Genomic DNA, 18119 nt, shown 5'->3' on the forward strand with positions numbered 1-18119 from the left:
CTGAGCAGCTCGTGACCCCTGACCCTGCCGGCAAGAGAAAAATCCCCTTTGACTGTAATTTTCCACTATTCACTCAAATCCCGTAAAACAGCCCCACCCCATCCCCCTACACTGACTCCTTTTCCGGACTCAGCCCACCTGCACCTGGGTGAAATAAACGGTCTTGTTGCTCACGCAAAGCCTGTTTGGTCGTCTTTTCACATGGACACGTGTGACATTTTGTGCCATGACTCCGATCAGGGGGGCTCCCTTGGGAGATCAATCTGCTGTCCTCCTGCTCTTTGTTCCGTGAGAAAGATCCACCTATGACCTCCGGTCCTCAGACCAACCAGCCCAAGGAACATCTCACAAATTTTAAATCGGGTAAGCAGCCTCTTTTTACTCTCTTATTCAACCTCTCTCACTATCCCTCAACCTCTTTCTCCTTTCAATTTTGGTGCCATCCTTCAATCTCTCCCTTCTCTTAATTTCAGTTCCTTTCCTTTTCTGGTAGAGACAGAGGAGACGCATTTTATCCCTGAATCCAAAACTCCAGGACTGGTCACAGACCCCAGAAGACAGTCTTCCCTTGGTGTTTAATCACTGTGGGGACACCTACTTGATTATTTACTCACTTTTCGGAGGTGTCTGATCACTGCAGGGATGCCAGCCTTGTTCCTTCACCCTTAGTGGCAAGCACCACTTTCCTGGGGGGCAAGCACCCCCTACCTCTTCTCTTCATGTCTCTACCCTCCCTTTTCTCTGGGCTTGCTTCCTTCACTATAGGCAATCTTCTACCCTCCATTCCTCCTTCTACTCCCTTAGCCTGTGTTCTCAAGAATTTAAAACCTCTTCAACTCACACCTGATCTAAAACCTCAAAGCCTTATTTTCTTCTGCAATGCCACTTAACCCCAATATAAACTCGACAATTGTTCCAAATAGCCAGAAAATGGCACTTTTGATTTTTCCATCCTACAAGATATAGCTAATTCTTTTCATAAAATGGACAAATGGTCTGAGGTGCCTGACGTCCAGGCATTATTTTACACATCGGTACCTCCCTAGTCTCTGTTCCCTATACAATTTGTCCCAAATCTTTCTTCTTTCCCTCCCACCTGTTCTGTCAGCCCCAAACCCAAGCCTCACTAAGTCTTGTCAATCTTCCTTTTCTACCGATCCATCTGACCTCTCCCCTCCTCCCCAGACTGCTCCTCAGGTTGCTCCCGCCGGGCTGACTCAGGCTCCAATTCTTACTCAGCCTCCGCTCCCCTACCCTATAACACTTCTATCCTCCCCTCCTCACACCTGGTCCAACTTATAGTTTTGTTCCACGACTAGCCCTCCCCCACCTGCCCAACAATTTCCTCTTAAAGAGGTGACTGGAGCTAAAGACAGAGTCCATATTAATGCCCCTTTGTCTTTATCTGACCTCTCCCAAGTCATTTAGCATTTAGGCTCTTTTTCATCAAATATAAAAACCCAGCCCAGTTCATGGCTCATTTGGCAGCAACCCTGAGGCATTTTACAGCCTTAGACCCTGAGGGGTCAGAAGGCTGTCTTATTCTCAGTATGTATTTTATTACCCAATCCACTCCCGACATTAAATAAAGCTCCAAAAATTAGATTCTGGCACTCAAATCCCACAACAGGACTTAATTAACCTTGCCTTCAGGGTGTACAATAATAGAGTAGAGGCAGCCAAGTAGCAACATATTTCTGAGCTGCAATTCCTTGCCTCCACTGTGACAGAAACCCCAGCCACGTCTCCAGCACGCAAGAACTTAAAAATGTCTAAGCTGTAGCGGTCAAACATTCCTACAGGACCTCCTCCATCAGGATCTTGCTTCAAATGCTGAAATCTGGCCACTGGGCCAAGGAATGCCAGCAGCCAAGGATTCCTCCTAAGCTGTGTCCCATCTGTGCAGGACCCCGCTGGAAATCAGACTGTCCAACTCTCCTGGCAGTCACTCCCAGAGCCCCTGGAACTCCTGCCTAATGCTCTGACTGACTCCTTCCCAGATCTTCTCAGCTTAATGGCTGAAGACTGATGCTGCTTCTTCCTATCCATGAGCATGGTATGTTCTTCCATTTGTTTGTGTCCTCTTTTATTTCACTGAGCAGTGGTTTGTAGCTCTCATTGAAGAGATCCTTTACATCCCTTGTAAGTTGGATTCCTAGGTATTTTATTCTCTTTGAAGCTATTGTGAATGGGAGTTCATTCATGATTTGGCTCTCTGTTTGTCTGTTACTGGTGTATAAGAATGCTTGTGATTTTTGCACATTGATTTTGTATCCTGAGACTTTGCTGAATTTGCTTATCAGCTCAAGGAGATTTTGGGCTGAGATGATGGGGTTTTCTAAATATACAATCATGTCATCTGCAAACAGGGACAATTTGATTTCTTCTTTTCCTAACTGAATACCCTTTATTTCTTTCTCTTTCCTGATTGCCCTAGCCAGAACTTCCAACACTATGTTGAATAGGAGTAGGGAGAGAGAGGGAATCCCTGTCTTGTGCCAGTTTTCAAAGGGAATGCTTCCAGTTTTTGCCTATTCCTGGTACTGGTACCAAAACAGAAATATAGACCAATGGAACAGAACAGAGCCATCAGAAATAATACCACACGTCTACAGCCATTTGATCTTTGACAAACCTGACAAAAACAAGAAATGGGGAAAGGATTTCCTATTTAATAAATGGTGCTGAGAAAATTGGCTAGCCATAAGTAGAAAGCTGAAACTGGATCCTTTCCTTATTCCTTATACGAAAATTAATTCAAGATGGATTAGAGACTTAAATGTTAAACTTAAAACCATAAAAACCCTAGAAGAAAACCTAGGTAATACCATTCAGGACATAGGCATGGGCAAGGACTTCATGTCTAAAACACCAAAAGCAATGGCAACAAAAGCCAAAATTGACAAACAGGATCTAATTAAACTAAAGAACTTCTGCACAGCAAAAGAAACTGCCATCAGAGTGAACAGGCAACCTACAGAATGGAAGAAAATTTTTGCAATCTACTCATCTGACAAAGGACTAATATCTAGAACCTTCAAATAACTCAATCAAATTTACAAGAAAAAAACAAACAATCCCATCAAAAACTGGGTAAAGGATATGAACAGTCACTTCCCAGAAGAAGACATTCATACAGCCAACAGACACATGAAAAACTGCTCATCATCACTAGCCATCAGAGAAATGCAAATCAAAACCACAATGAGATACCATCTCACACCAGTTAGAATGGCAATCATTAAAAAATCAGGAAACAACAGGTGCTGGAGAGGATGTGGAGAAATAGGAACACTTTTACACTGTTTCTGGGACTATAAACTAGTTCAACCATTGTGGAAAACAATGTAGCGATTCCTCAAGGATCTAGAACTAGAAATACCATATGACCCAGCCACCCCATTATTGGGTATATACCCAAAGGATTATAAGTCATGCTGCTATAAAGACACATGCACAAGCATGTTTATTGTGGCACTATTCACAATAGCAAAGACTTGGAACCAACCCAAATGTCCATCAATGATGGACTGGATTAAGAAAATGTGGCACATATACACCATGGAATACTATGCAGCCATAAAAAAGGATGAGTTTGTGTGCTTTGTAGGGACATGGATGCAGTTGGAAACCATCATTCTCAGCAAACTATTATAAGAACAGAAAACCAAATACAACATGTTCTCACTCATAGGTGGGAATTGAACAATGAGATCACTTGGACACAGGAAAGGGAACATCACACACCGGGTCCTATTGTGGGGAGGAGAGAGAGTGGAGGGATAGCATTAGGAGATAATGTAAATGACGAGTTAATGGGTGCAGCCCACCAACATGGCACATGTATACATATGTAACAATCCTGCACGTTGTGCACATGTACCCTAGAACTTAAAGTATAATAATAATGAGAAGAAGAAAAAAGAAAGAAATTCCTTCTCCTGGCTCAGAAACTCCCCCACTGAGCACCTTGTGACTCCCGACCCTGCCCACAAGAGAAAATCCTCCTTTGACTGTCATTTTCCATTATCCCCCAAATCTTATAAAACGGACCCACTCCTGTCTCCCTTTGCTGACTCTCTTTTTGGACTCAGCCCACCTGCACCCAGGTGAAATAAACAGTGTTATTGCTCACACAAAACCTGTTTGGTGGTCTCTTCACACAGACACATGTGATACTTAGGTTTTGATTCTTTGTTGTTGTTCAGAGTAAAATATACAAGAAGAGATAAAGAAAATGTCAAAAGATGTTAATAATTGATGTACTATTTAATATTGTTTGTTTTCTGATTCTTTGAACTCTTCTACAGGTGTAGGTTTTAAAATAAAATCTGAAGTAAAAATAAAAGTTGTCTTCAACTACTGCAACTTCAGATCCATTGTAGTGTTCATGCCCAGACATGCCCAAGCAGCTGCCAGTCAATGACTGAGCACAATAGGGGCACTAAGTGTGGCTATTCCTGCCAAATGTGGACTCCCCTAATGAGCAATTTGACTCTGAAGCTCCCATCAGCCTGGGTGAGACTTTCTCAGAGCTGCAGTGCACTCTGAGACTCCTCCTTCCAAATTCACTTTGCTATTCCTTTATTCCTGAATTTGGGAGGCTTTTACCAGCTCCCTCTCCTTTTTTTTTTTTTTTTTTTTTTTTTTTTTTTTTTTTTTTTTTACCTTCAATGACCTTTCCCCCAAGAAATACTGTCTGAAGTACTTTATTCTTGGCATATTCTTCTCAAAGGACTCAATTGTGACTAACTCTTCAGTGTAGACAATGAAGATCCAAGGTTCACGCTGAAAAACGAGAGTGAGTCAAAAGCCTTTCTGTTTCTTTTCTTGCTGTCCATGTTGCCCCACAGGTTGGCATGTATATTTAACATGATTATGTTTCTAAACTTAACTCCATCATTCTTTCTACTTAATGTAAATTCAGTGTGAGTATACTTAATTCAAACGCTCATCCTGTTGTCCTCCTAAATGTGCATAGGAATGTGTTGAGTGAAAGATGAAAGAGTTGATATTACTTGGACAGTTATCACCCTTTAAAATTATAATATTCCACTAATTTATGATAATTAATTGGTATATATTTCTGACCATGTAAATACATTAAAAGTCTACGCTGTTCTTTTGTACTTTGGCAATTGTCTCTTTTTTATTTGCTGATACTGATACAGCTAAGTATTTCTTTGATTCTTTGTGTATTAAATAAAATAGAATATTTGAGTCTCAAGTAAAAGCCAAAATATGCAGTACCATAATATCACAATTAGTGGTGTCACAATAACCGATTTATATTTTTTCCAAATATCCAGAATATTAGTAACTTTGAATAAACTACAGAACATATTTAGAGTGAAAAGAACATATTTATTATATGAACCAAATAATATTGATATTATTATTAGGATTTTGAATGTACTACTCAAACCCAATGGTCCAAAGAATAAGACCCACAAAGTCCAACAGCATTGGCATTTCAGCAAATAATTACTAACACACAAATATATCCCACACACTTTTTTAGGAGATGTAGGAGTAATAAAGGAAAGTAATAGAAGGTGCAGTCAAAACCACTTACAATATAATGGTACAAATGTATAGATGGAAGGATACGATGTCATAAAATTAATCATTAAAATTTTCAAATACCTATGAACCCAGGATAAAGAGCATGTAAGGATACTGGGGCAACATTCAGGTAACACTATCAAGAATACAGTTTTAGTGGAGTGCATAATTCAAATTGCACAGGATGAGGAGGAAATGAATATAGAGAAAATGCAGCGATGAAGCTCTGACAATTTCCCAGTATGCAAGTAGAGAAAACAAAATGTGAAATAGAATGCTAACTGTGGGGGGGGGGGAAGAAAAATGAGCTATATGTTTTAAGCTTTAAGTCTCAGAATTTGCCCAGTTTTTCTCCTGACTTCATTTTATTGAATGGATATAGCCCATAAAGATTAACTGACTTTCCCAGGTCATATGCCTCTTTAAGATTAGGCTTCTATTTTAGTCATGAAGTCTTTGCCCGTGCCTATGTCCTGAATGGTATTTCCTAGGTGTACTTCTAGGGTTTTTATGGTTTTAGGTCTTACATTGAGGTCTTTAATTAATCTTGAGTTAATTTTTGTATAAGATGTAAGGAAGGGGTCCAGTTTCAGTTTCTGCATGTGGCTAGCCAGTTTGCCCAACGCCATTTATTAAATAGGGAATCCTTTCCCCATTACTTGTTTTTGTCAGGTTTGTCAAAGATCAGATGGTTGTAGATGTGTGGCATTATATCTGAGGCCTCTGTTCTGTTCAATTGGTCTATATATCTGTTTTGGTACTAGTAACATGCAGTTTTAGTTACTGTAGCCTTGTAGTATAGTTTGAAGCCACATAGCATGATACCTCCAGCTTTGTTCTTTTTGCTTAGGATTCTCTTGGCTATATCAAAAGCAATGGCAACAAAAGCCAAAATTGACAAATGGGATCTAATTAAATGAGAGAGCTTCTGCAGAGCAAAAGAAACTATCATCAGAATGAACAATCAACCTATAGATGGGAGAAAATTTTTTCAATCTATCCATCTGACAAATGGCTAATATCCAGAATCTACAAGGAACTTAAAAACATTTACAAGAAAAAAACAAACAACCTCATCAAAAAGTGGCTGAAAGATATGAACAGACACTTCTCAAAAGAAGACACTTATGTGGCCAACAAATATATGAAAAAAAGCTCATCATCACTGGTCATGAGAGAAACGCAAATTGAAATCACAATGAAATACCATCTCACACCAGTTAGAATGGTGATCATTAAAAAGTCAGGAAACAACAGATGCTGGAGAGGATGGGGAGAAATAGGAACACTTTTACACCGTTAGTGGGAATGCAAATTAGTTCAACCATTGTGAAAGACAGCATGGTGATTTCTCAAGGATCTAGAACCAGAAATACCACTTGACCCAGCAATCCTATCACTGATTATATACCCAAAAGATTATAAATCATTCTACTACAAAGACACATGTACATGTATGCCTATTGCAGCACTATTCACAACAGCAAAGACTTGGAACCAATCCAAATGCTGATAAATGATAGACTGGATAAAGAAAATGTGGCACATATACACCATGGAATACTACGCAGTCATAAAAAAGGATGAGTTCATGTCCTTTGCAGGGACATGGATGAAGTTGGAAACCATCATTCTTAGCAAACTAACACAGAAACAGAAAACCAAAAACCATACGTTCTCACTCATAAGTGGGAGTTGAACAATGAGAACACATGGACACAAGGAGGGGAACATCACACTCTGGAGCCTGTTGGGGGTTGGGAGGCATGTGTATACCTATGTGAAAAACTTCCACTTTCTGCACACGTATCCTGGAACTTAAAGTATATATTTAAAAATAAATAAATAAATAATAATAATAATAATAAAAGATATGTTTGGTAATAGAACCTGTTCTCCCATTTTATCTCAGTGTTTCTTCTATTATACAATGCTACAAGGGCCTAATATAAAATATCATTATGCTCAAAAGTTGTTATTTTTATTATTATAATTTTTAGGGCACTTAGTATAATATAGAGTATGCCCATGGCTCATCAGGTAAGCATATAGACTCCATTACAGGTATTCCAAAATTCAGCAATATTTCAGCTCCTTCTCCTTCTGTAATGAACAAAATTGGCTCTTCCTTCAGTATTTCCTTGCCCGATGAACAAAGATACTTTTTCACGTTTCTCTGTTTGACTTTTCTTGTCATGCCTCAGCCTCCTGTTGCCTTACGGAGGTTGAATATGAGGAAAGGATCTATGTGCCACGATTTCTGTAAATCCAGATGTCGGTAGATCTCTGGATAGCCTTCGCCCACCATGTTTCTCTCCCCTCTCCTTCTTGGAGAGTGTTCGGGGAGTAATTGTAGAATGTGCTGACAATGAAATATCCTGAGACAGGGAAGAACTGCCCAGGACAGTTCACCCTATCCCCCTATCTCCCTATCCTGAGATAGGGAAGAAGAGCCCAAAACAACTGGGCTTTGTTCCTGTCTCCCATGGAAGCAGTATGTCCTTCAAAACTTTACCCAGTGAGTCACATTTTTTCCTGAGGCATGTAACCCTGAACAGACTGCCTTTTGGAGTCTCTCATGGGCGGTGCAAGTGCGGCACATGCATTTGAGACTCCATCCACCCTAGGCAGTTTTCTGACCATGGGAGGACCAGTTCACAATGAGTCCTAGGCTTCCATTGTCCTTGACTGAAATTTTTAGAAAATGCACAGTGAATTTGCTTCTCATCATGTAACGCCAAAGTCTCTCGCCTTAGCCATGCCAAAGAATTGGTGTGGCAGCTGCCCACCGTGAGTGATGGAGACAGGGACCAAGATGAAAAACAAATAATAGGTTTTATTAAGCAGAGTGACAGTACAAAGCTTCCACACCATGGAAGGGGTCCGGAGTGGGTAGCTAGTGTGAGATTCTTCAGTCACCTTTTAAACTCTTCAAGGAGGGAAATACGTGATGTGGGGAGATGTTACCAGAGCCAGAAACAAAGACAATTAACATGTCTCAGATCTTGAGGAAAACTGGAATTGCAATTTAGGTTTTATCTACTTTATGACCTTGCAGTGGCAAAGGAGACGGAATCTCACAGGATTTTACAAAGTATGTTTACAAGGAATTGGAATTGGAACCATAGGTAAGGTCCACTGTTCACAGACAAATTGGCAATTAACATTCCTTTTAGTTTCAGGGCAGGGGAAGCCAAAGAGGGAGAGAGGACACAGGGAAGCTCACCGCAAAATTTTCAGTTTATAGCTTTCTTAGGGAAGGAAACACATGCACACATTCTGATGTTAGGAATATTTTAAATATATATCTTCAATATTATTCATCCAGGACCAAAGTAAGTCCTGATGCAGGAAATGAGTGAGTTTCACAGTTTTCTGAGCCCCTACTCCACCCAGGATGCCCAGTGGACACCTCCTTTCAATTAGATGCTAAAGAATATAAAATTCCAATGTAACACAAGTGAAGAGTCACCAGGATCAAAGATAAATCATTGACAATGAGATGATTTTTAAATGTTATTCCAAGAACTATTTCCTTTAGTTTCATCTTAGTGTAGCTACATTGGAATGGAGTTACAATTTGGAGAGTAAATTTGACTTGTAAAGTTTTGTGAAAGTCTCTCTCTAAATTTATCTGAGATTTTGCTTGACTCACACCACATTGGGAGTGTTACCAGTGGAGGGTGACCAGGTTCTTGGCATCTTGAACAAGGAATCAGACAAAATACACAAAGCAAGGAAAGAATGAAGCAACAAAAGCAGAAAGTTATTGAAAATGAAAATATGCTCCACAGTGTGGGAGCGGGCCCAAGGGTAGGGGCTCAAGGGCCCTGAACAGAATTTTGGGGAGTTTTAATACACTGTAGAGGTTTCCTTTGGTAACTTAGTGTATGCCCTATGCAAATGAAGAGGATGAAGTAAAGTTACAAAATAATTTACTCAGGGAACGCCCTATGTAAATGGAGAGACTATTTCCTGTCATAGCTGAAGTGTGAATCCGCCTTATGTTTCTCTTCTTCAGATCCAATTTTCATGCCACAGGGAGGATTGTGTAACCATAAAATTCCCCAAGTTTCTGCCTTCAGTTGTTATTATCATTATTTACACTGTTCCTAGGGCAACAGAAACTTCTGTGTCTGCTTCCCAAACACTTAAAATATAAATTGAAAAAGTTTGGAGTCACTTATCTTCTCTCTGCATCTACAAATTGGTAGAAAAAGTGCAGCAAAGAGCAGAGTTGAGAATAGACTTAATAATATAAAATAATAAGTTCTGCTAATTTTTAGCCCTGTACCCTATCACTGGTACATCTGATTCATGTGAGCTTTAGAAACAAATTGATCAATTAGCCAGCAGGTCATTCATTTAACATACAATTTATTTCAAATAAAATGACTTTTAGTTTATTTCCTTAATGCTTTAAAAAATTTGAAATATTTTTTGAGATAATGGGTTATACAAAGAAACATTTAACTCTGCATTGCTAAAAGAACTGCAGTTTTTTCTAGAGAAATTTATTGTGACATTTTGTATCACAGAATTGTATTTCATACTATAGGCTAGTGTTTTCCTAAACTGTAGTTGTATTCTATGCACAAGAAGAGTACTCGTAATTTATCTGTTTTGGCTAAGAAGCGAGCATTGTGTGAATATAGCCATTACTGAAAGATGGCAGAGTATTCAGTGATGAAGCTATCCATGTTGGATTATTTCATCTTGATATATAAATATCTATTTCCATATATTAATTGTAAATAGAGATCAGCAAATTTAAAAGTAACGAACCTTATTCCAGTTGCCACTCTGTTTTTTATCATGACATAAGTTACTGTATTCCTACATTTATTATGTTATAAATGTGGTGAATAGGAAATGGTATCTTTGGACACTTGGCAACATATTTAACATCTCAAAATTTTTAATATCAATATCTGACAATAGAAATAATTTTGAAAATTCTAGAGGGATACTGTCATAGTTCAATGCCATGCAATTCCCTCACTTCTGCATAAACCAATCTAGTCTGCTTTTGGCAGCAATACTCCTTCAGGAAGATACAGATATTGATTGTAAAAGTTATTAACTGTTCTCTTAAAAGCCTTTATAATTGACAAGGAACAGTTTAATAGACGTGATCTCTTCTAATCCTTGTAACAGTGTATGGTTTGATGATCAGGAAACAGAATTATCTATTTGTAAAACCAGAATGCAGAACTCTGTATTCTGAATATGTTTGTGACCAGTATCATTTTCCATGCATCATGAGGAAGGAAATAGAAATAAGTTGTGATGACAAATGGAATGAAGATATGGATTAAGTAATCCTAATTTTAATCACGAAGTACAATGACTGTAAAACCAAGCAATTCTCTAAGCAAATTACTATGTGGTATAACAGTTGAAATTTTAGGGGCTAGTGTGTTTTCAAGCTCTGCAATTTAGTGCTAAAAACTATTATTCATTAAGATTAAATTGAATGATAAAATTATTTATTTCCTTTTTTTATTTGTGCAAATTTCTGTGGTGCATAAGAAGACTTTTAGATTGCCAAGACCAGCTTGGTCGGGGAGAAGGTGCTAGAGGAATTAAAGACACACACAAAGAAATAAAGAGGTGTGAAGTGGTAAATCATGGGTCTCACATCCTTAAGAGCTGAGAACCCCAAACAGAGATTTACCCACATATTTATTAAGAGCAAGCCAGTCATTAGCATTGTTTCTATAGATATTAAATTAACTACAAGTATCCTTTATGGAAAATGAAGGGATGGGCAAAATTAAAGGTATAGGTTGGGCTAGTTATCTGCAGCAGAAGCATGTCCTTAAGGCGCAGATCACTCATGCTATTGTTTTTGCCTTAAGAATACCTTTAGGCGGTTTACTGCCCTGGTTGGGTTAGGCATTCCTCGTCCTAATTCCCGTAAACCCGCCACCTTCCAACATGGGCGTTATGGCCATCATGAACATGTCACAGTGCTGCAGAGATTTTGTTTATGGACAGTTTTGGGGTCAATTTATGACCAGATTTTGGGGGGCTTGTTCCCAACATGCTCCCCTTCTTTGATTTGCAAAGCAATAAAAGCAAAGGCCGCTTTGTCATGGCAAGCTACTTCTCGCAGGAGTCAGGATCCACATCTGCAGACTATACAAAGACAAACAACACAAATTAAAAGCACAATCATCATTGAAATTACAGAGCTTCCAAGTGTTTTTATCCATTTCAATGGGTCATTAGCTGCTAATCTGTCTGCAGCTCCTTTAAGCATTCCAGTTCCTGGCATTAAGGTCAGGTGTGCCTGGGATGCTTTAAATATTTGTTCTTTTAATTTTGTAATATCCAAAAACAAGTTTGTAGAGTGTCCTTCTAGATGCTTTTTTATTCTTTCCAAATTTTGATCTTATTAAGAGATATTAACAGTTTCCACAAATCCTTAATGTTTAGCTCCTATGGCAGGCCATTTCATTTGAGGTTGAGTTGGCACTATACTACCATGGTTCCAGATAATAGGAACTCTCACCATACTTCTTATTATATCTACCATGTGACCATTTTGTTCAGATCAGGTGAATATAGTGTGGCTGTGGCATGCAGACTGAGAGGCACAATTTAAACTAAACATCCCCTTAGGGGAACAATTAATAAGGATTCCATAGGAATCGTTGTGCAGCACCTCTACCTGTTTTGCAATGCAATCTTCTTAAAGAAGTACATTCATTATTTCTGGCCATGTTGTATTTTGTTTACAAATAGGTTTTTGAGGGTGGTATGCCTCAGTTATAGGAGCAGATTTATTATGGTAAATACTGAGATCAGAAAGCATGTGTAATTATGTCATAGAGTGATTTATATCCAGGCATTATTACCAGCCAAGATTGATAAATATGCTCAATAAGTATAATTGTTCTCTGTGTCAGCAATTGTTAAAGGAATACTCATGGCAGTGGTGATAACTGCTATCATAGCTACCATTAAATTACTCATTGCAACTGGCTGTCCTGCTTTCCTCAGGTTTTCTTCCATCATCTGTGACAGGTTCTTGATCTGTCCCCAGGTGGGTGGCTGTGTTTGATGGGTGTTGCTCATGACAGTTGGGGTCCTCTTCAGTGCCAGTCTCAACATGGCTGCAACCGGGGGGTCCTTGTGATCCTATCAGAATCTCTTCCTCATCATGTGGCTCATGATAAGGTTTTAGGTGTCTCAATGGTATCCAAATTGACTCTAGATTTTTGCCTGAAGAAATAAAAGCATAACCTCTACCCCAAGTTATTATTTTACCTATTTCCCAACTTTTTGTTATCAAATCTCTCCACCAAATCAGTCATTCTGCTTCTGTCTTTGTAGCTGGTTTCTGTAGATGCTGTCCAGCTGCTTATAAAATCTGGCTTTTGGGCAGGCTCAAAAAAGTTAAAGTTACTAATGCTAGATTCAGTTGCATCTGTGGGGTTCCATATTATCTGTGTCCCCCTTTCTGCTTTTGTGACTGCTGTTTTAGGGAGAGATTCATTCTTTCCACTATGACTTGTCCTTGAGACTTGTATGGGATACCAGTAATGTGTTTTATATCCCACATAGAGAAAAATGTAGCTAGATTTGGCTAGTAAAGCCTGGGGCATTATTTGTTTTACTAGAAGCTGGAATGCCCATCACCACAAAACACTGCAAAAGATGACATTTAACACAGGCAGAAGACTGCCCTGTTTGGCATGTAGCCTAGACAAAGTGAGAAAAGGTGTCCACACATTCATGTATATAAGCTAGTCTTCCAAACGAGGGAACATGTGTGACATCCATTGGCCAAAGTGAGTTAGATTCCAGTACTCGAGGATTAACTCTTCCTGTAAAAGATGAGGAATGTACCATTTGGCAAGTTGGACATCACTGGATAATAGCTTTAGCTTCTTTCCAGGTGATGCCGTATCTGTGTTTGAGGTCAGAGGCATTAACATGGCTTAAATTGTGAAAGTGTCTAGCATTAGATATTGCATTAGCAAATAGGCGATCAGCCATTTGATTCCCTTCAGTCAAAAGTCCTGGAAGAGGTATATGAGCCCTAATGTGAGTCATGTAAAAAGGGTGCATTCTACTCCTAACTGCTGTTTGCAATTGGGTAAATAAAGTCATCAGTTGTTCATCTGTATGAAATCATAACTGAGCATTTTCAATTAATTGTGTGGAATGAATCATGTATGAAGAATCAGAAATCACATTAATAGGCATATCAAAAGCAGTCAATACCTCAATTACTGCTACAAGCTCCACTTTTTGAGCTGAATAAGAAGCTTTACCATCACTAAACCCATCTGTAAAACAATGAAAATGCTTAGCAGGCTGTAGGTTGTTTACCACAGGAATTGTAAATGGAAATCGTTCACAGTCTTACTCAGCTAAAGGGATAGTAAAGAAACAGTGTTTTAAATCCAAATTGGCTTATCTGTTAACCGTGTTAAAGGTATAGGTTCTGGAGGCTTAACAATGACCACCATCAAAAATTTTTTCCTAATGTTTGGCGGGAACTATGTTTTTCTGCTTGAAGCATTACTTTCAATCCTTGCAATTTTTTTTTCTAGTCCCATATCAGGGACACACACCATTTCATGCATCATATGTTGACTTTGAGGACTATATAATTGTTCTGGAATTAGAACTTGTGCTCCCCTTTGTTGTAATAAGTCTCTTCCCCATAAATTTATAGGTACAGAAGTTATAATTGGTTGAATAGTCCCAGGTTGTCCATCGGGTACTTCACAATGCAAAATATAACTACTTTGATATACTTCAGGGGCTTTACCAACTCCAACTCTGTTAAATTGAGCAGGTTGAATTGGCCACAGATGTCCAGTGCTGTTGAGAAATGATTGACATGTCCACTTCTGTATCTACCAAACCTTTAATTTTTTTTTTTTTTTCCTGAACAGTTATTTCACAGGTAGGACATTTATCAGTCATTTGTTTTACCCAATAAGCTGCTTTGCCTTGTTTATTTTTGCTTCCAAATCCTCCTGTTCATTTAATTTCACTTTTTCCCATTCCCACATATGGCACAATCAGGAGCTATGCTATGCACTCTCCTGGCTCTTCTTTCCAGGGAACTGAAGTAGATATAACAATTTGAATTTCCCCATCGTAATCTGAATCAATAACTCCTGTATGTATTTGTACCCCTTTTAAACTTAAACTAGACTTTCCTAAAAGTAATCCTATTGTGCCTGCTGACAAGGGTCCATAGACTCCTGTTGGGACCTTTTGCAGGGGTTCCCCAGGCAGAAGGCTCACAGCTTTTGTGCAGCATAAATCTACTGCATCACTACCATCTGAGGCAGGGGACAGACATTGTACAGGGGTGAGGGAATGGCCTGAGCTGGAAAAGCCACAGTTTAGAACGGGGCCCAAGATGGGCCCGTCATGGTGTTTCCCAAAATCAGGTTCCCTACTTTATCAAACTTAGAGTGACACTGATTAGCCCAATGTTTTCCTTTTTTGCATTTTGGACATATTTCAGGATCAGCAGTTTCTTTTTTCCCCTATCTGACGACCTGACTCACTGATTTTTTTCTACATTCTTTTTTAGTATGACCGTGCTTTCCACAGTTAAAACAAGCTCCAGAAAATGGAGTATTTCCTTTATCTACTCTTAGTCCTACCATTTCTTGTGCTAGCAGAGTAACTTTATGGAGATTACCTCTGATACCATCACAGGCCTTGATATAATCAACTAAATATGATTTCCCTCTGATAGGTCACAGAGCAGTCTGGCAATCGGGATTAGCATTGTTGAAAGCTAATAACTGCAACGCTATATCCTGAGTAGCCAAATCTGCAATCATCTTTTTAAGAAACTCCTGTAACTGAGCTATGAAATCAACGTATGGTTCACGTGGTCCCTGTTTTATAGCACTAAAGCAAGTGTATTGTTCTTCACCTGAAGTGATTTTTTCCCAAGTTCTAACGCACACTTCTCTAAGCTGTTCTATGGCATCATCCTGCTTGACCAGTTGTGCATCTAAACCAGTCCAGCTGCCAAACCCCAAAAGTTGGTCTGCAGTTATATTAATTTGAGTTTGGGTCTGGGCATTGTGAGCAGCCTGAATGGAAACTTCATCTGCCCACCAAGTTTCAAATTGTAAGAACTGAGCAGGAGTTAGACAAGCTCAAATAGGAGTGTCCCAGTTAGTAGGTATCATTCAACTGGAAACAGCAACATTCTTTAACAGTCCCATTACAAAAAGAGAACCTAGTCCATACTGATTTATAGGTTGTTTAAATTATTTGAATAATTAAAAAGGAAAAGGCTCAGATGTAGCCGTAATATTTCCCTGTTGATCTGGGAGGTGTATTCTAACAGGGAACAGCCAAGCCTCTAAATCACCCTCTTGCGTAGCTTGCTGAATTCCTGCCTGAATAGAACTAAGAGCGGTCGCTTGAGGCACTGCTCAAACAGTCACTGGGGCAACTATTTTTGCCCAGTGTCCTCCAGAAAAGAAAGATCTGGAGGGTCTTTTTCTTCAAAATAATAATGAGGGGGTGCAGAAGGGTAGGGATGAACCTTTCCCTCCTTTGCCGCTTTAGCTTTAGCTGGCAAATAAACCTGCTCTGTAACCTCTTCTGCTACTTCGTTATACTCTCCTTCCTCCTCATCACCAGTGTGAAAAAGTTCCAAGGTGAAATGAATCAGACCCCACACTTCTCCTATTGTTTCCCTGATGCTTCTGAGCTCCCCTTCTTACTCACCACAGGGATTTCTTTGAGAGTACTCGGGTGTCCTCCAGCTAATTTTCCATTCCAATCATCATGCCGGCCCTGGCAACCTTTCAACCTGGATTCCAGCCCCTGTTAATGGATGCCACTTGCTGAGATCACCTCAGTCAGGGAGACCCTAACCCAGCAGCATTAGAAGAATTAAAGGCACACACACAGGAATATAGACGTGTGAAGTGGGAAATCAGGGGTCTCATAGCCTTCAGAGCTGAGAGCCCCAAACAGAGATTCACACACATAGTTATTAACAACAAGCCAGTCATTAGCATTGTTTCTATATATATTAAATTAACTAAAAGTATCCTTTATAGGAAATTAAGGGATGGGCCAGATTAAAGGAATATGTTGGGCTAGTTATCTGCAGCAGAAGCATGTCTTTAAGGCACAGATTGCTCATGCTATTGCTTGTGGCTTAAGAATGTCTTTAAGCAGTTTTCCACCCTAGGAGGGCCAGGGGTTCCTTGCTCTCATTCCCATATACCCACAACCTTCCAGCGTAGGCTTTATGGCCATCACAAACATGTCACAGTGCTGCGGAGATTTTGTTTATGGCCAGTTTTGGAGCCAGTTTATGGCCAGATTTTGGGGGGCTTGTTCCCAACATTAGATGAGTCGAATGCATAGTGATCAAGGGGGTTATTTAGAATGTCATTACCCAACTACAATTTATTTTTAAGTATAGTCAGCCTACTGTGCTATCAAACATTGAATGTTTTCCTTCTATCTTACTGGATGTTTGTGCCTTTTAGCACATTTATTTTCATCCTTTCCCCTCCCCTCTACTCAGGCTTCCCAATATCTGATTTACTTTTCCACTCTCCACCTCCATGTGTTCAAATCCTTTTAGCTCCCATATATACATGAGAATGTAACCAAATGCAGGTCCAGCCACTCAGCACTTGCAGAGCCAGATAGCAAGAATGAAGTATCATAGGAAGAAAGTGACTTTATGAAAACTAGTATTGAGGAAGTGGCCAGAGTTACATACAAAGTAACCATTTGGAATTTCTGTGGAGAAGGCAAGGGTTTAAAAAGGGAAATGATATAGAAGGCATGCAGGAATTGTGCTGAGTACAAGGTCTGTGTGTCTTGTTTTGATGACTTATCTTGGGCTTCAGTTCACCTGAAGTGCCTGCTGGCATCATCTCAAGAGTGGCTGGGTTGTTGACTAGCTGCTCTTTTTGCAGGCTAGGTCTCCGGGCTTAGTCTGTGTATTTCAAGATTAGCAACTGAAACATCAAAGTAAGCACATGATTAGATACTAGTGTACAGTTAGATGAATGTGAAGGAAATATACAGTGGGCAAGGGAGGGATGTGAAGTCTATTTTAAGGTTAAGAAAAAAAGCTTCTGCAGTTTGCTTCAGTGTTAGATGGAGAATAGGAAGAAAAGAGAAAAGGGAAAAAATGTGTCAAAATGCATTCTGGAGTTAAGCTGCTTACAATAACATGCAATGCTTGACTTTTCATGCATGGTTTATTTCACTAACGATAATGACTTCCAGTTTAACCCATGTTGCTGCAAAGGACATTATTTTAATCCTTTTTTTAATAGCTAAAGAATATTCCATTATGTATTTATATTATGTTTTCTTCATCCATTCATCCCTTGATGGACACTTAGGCTGATCCCATATCTTTGCTGTTGTGAATAGTGCTGCAATAAACATGCGATATAGGTATCACTTTGTTATATCAATTTCTTCTCTTTTGAGTACATACCTAGTAGTGGGATTGCTGAATTGAATTATTCAGCTTCTAGTTTTTTTAAAAAAAATCCATACTGTTTTTCATAGTGGCT

This window comes from Papio anubis, chromosome 3 (assembly GCF_008728515.1).
Source record: "Papio anubis isolate 15944 chromosome 3, Panubis1.0, whole genome shotgun sequence".
In the NCBI taxonomy this organism is placed as follows: Eukaryota; Metazoa; Chordata; class Mammalia; order Primates; family Cercopithecidae; genus Papio; species Papio anubis.